Raw genomic sequence first — 2,500 nt, forward strand, 5'->3', positions numbered from 1 at the left:
GCTATGGGTTCAATTTGGTGGAACCAAGTCATGGGGCCAAAATTGGGTTTTTGATCTAAATCAAAATTGGGTTCAAATAATGGATCAATTGGGCTTGGATTTGGTCTTCATTGGTCATATGAAAAGTAAATTTGAGTTTATAATTGAAATTGGGGTAAATTGAGACCAATTGGCTAGACATTTGAGGTGATTTGGAGAAAATATGAGCCTTTAAAGGGCAATTTGGGGGTTTTGATCAAGGATGGTTAAATTGGTCAAATTGGGTAATGAGTTGAGGAAAATGAAATTGTGAATATTTGGGGGGTTTTGGGAATTTTTCAGATTTTTTTGGAATTTTTGGAATTTTGGGCCAAAGAGGGGTATTTTGGTAATTTGGCCAATTTTGGGATTTTGGGTAATTTGGGTATTTTCAAGGTGTTTGAAATGATTTTTGAACAAGTTTGGGTATTTCGCTAGATTTGGAGATTTTGGCCAAATTTGGGGTCCCAAGGGTATCTTGGTAATTTGGGGGAATTTAGGGGCAATAGGATAGGTTGGGTATCTTGATAGAGTTGGATTGCCAACCACCATAAATAAGCCATGGATCAATGGAAACCCCATTTTGGGCCCTCTATGTAGTGGTCTTAGTTATACCCTAGCCTAGGGCTAATGGGTTTAGGAAACCACCTAGGGGAGTCTCCTAAAAGTATCAAGGGACCAAAACCTAGAAGTTTTGGGTTTAGGGTAATGAGTGATTGTGAGTGTAAGTGATTGCAAGTAAGTGCCTTAGCCCTAGACTAACACCTAGGGTCAACCCTATGGTCTAACAGTCGAAAGGGTGACTTATCTTGAGTTTCCCCCATAGTGACCCCCACCTACTAAGTGTAAGAGGTTAGGACCAATATGTGGAACTTCAAGTTGAGTAAAGAAGAGTGTAGAATTTCTAATGGTGAGGGTTCCTTGTCTAGTTTTCTAAGAATAGTCAATAGGAAAATCCTATGGCTAGACCTTAGGCTACTAAAGAGGAAAAACTGAACCTCAACCAAAAGTGAGGTCAACAAAGACCCTCAAGTATTATGTAAAATTCAACCAACAGTCTCAAAACCATATTCCAAACAGGTATGAATGCTCTTGAAAGATTGCACTATGGGCACAAGCTTAAAGGCTGGAAAAAACCATCTAACAAGGAATCAAAATCAACCACCAAATTTTACACAAGATGATTAATTTCATACTGAATCTAAGCACACATATTCCATCAACCATATGGAACCAAAAAACAATATGATAGAAGTAAATGAAAGAAATAAAGTTGCAGAGTAGAGCAGCCATAACTGTAGCCTCAGTAATCACAACTACAACTAAACAATGAATTAAATTGATCGTGGCAGCAAACTCTAAAATAAAAGCTACCAATCTCCTTTGTATGTTGATTACTACATTAACGTTGCATTCTAAGATAGCCAAGATTCTCATAAGGTATATCTTCACACAACTTGAAGGAAGAAAAATTTACATATGCATTTATTGTTGCATTAATGAAGGATAACATAGACAAGATTCATATAAATTACATCTTCACTCAACATGAAGAATGATCAAAATAGAATATTTAGATACCCAGGAGTGTCAAAATCTGATCCCACATGCCAACTAGACCAAAAAATGACTAAACAAATTTGTTTACGCTTTGTCCAAAATATTTTTTTGGGTTGTTTTCAGGTTCAGATTAAGAATCCTAAATAGTTTAATTTTTTGGTTCGGGTTCGAGTTTACCCGTCAGAATGATTTGACCCAAAATCGACGTGCTAGAAGTCAAGAATTTTGAAAAGAGTAAATAGTGGAGAGTTTATCTACCGAGGCATAATTATAAGACCTTAGAGCAATATTTAAAATTGACCCAACACTCATAAAGCAATAATTCCAATAGGTATCAAAGTTCTTGAAAAATTGTACTATGAGCACGGGCTTAAGGGCTTGAAGAAACCATTTATTAAGGACCAAAAAAAGAAACCATTTAATTTTATTGAGAATGTCTAATGTCATACCAAATTTTAGCACACAAATATCATCTAACCATATGGAACCAAAATCTAGATGATAGCAGTAGATGTAATCAATATAGTCATAGAGTAGAGCAACCATCGTCGTAGCCTTAACAGGCACAACTAACTGTTTGCATCAATTTTTGACATCAAACGTGTAGGGTATCCACCTAAATAATTGGGAACTACTTGCAATTCATTCATTGTGTACAATAGCTCAATATGTCCATCCATATCTTCTGGTATATGTTTGCGGCACTGTCGGCACTATTTTTGGTGTGGGGTTTGCCCGTAAGAAGCTGTCGGCCATCGGAATTGAAATCCCGTTGCCTGCTTCGGAAGGACGTTTTTTAAAAAAATTTAGTTTTGAAAAAGATGAAGTCAAACTGACCCCATAATTTTCATAGTTTAGATGAAAGAGCGCTTCATCTCAAATCATGTATCTATCCCGAAGGATGAACGCAAGAATTGAGAGT

Source organism: Phalaenopsis equestris, unplaced genomic scaffold (genome assembly GCF_001263595.1).
Source record: "Phalaenopsis equestris unplaced genomic scaffold, ASM126359v1 Scaffold000061, whole genome shotgun sequence".
Taxonomy (NCBI): domain Eukaryota; kingdom Viridiplantae; phylum Streptophyta; class Magnoliopsida; order Asparagales; family Orchidaceae; genus Phalaenopsis; species Phalaenopsis equestris.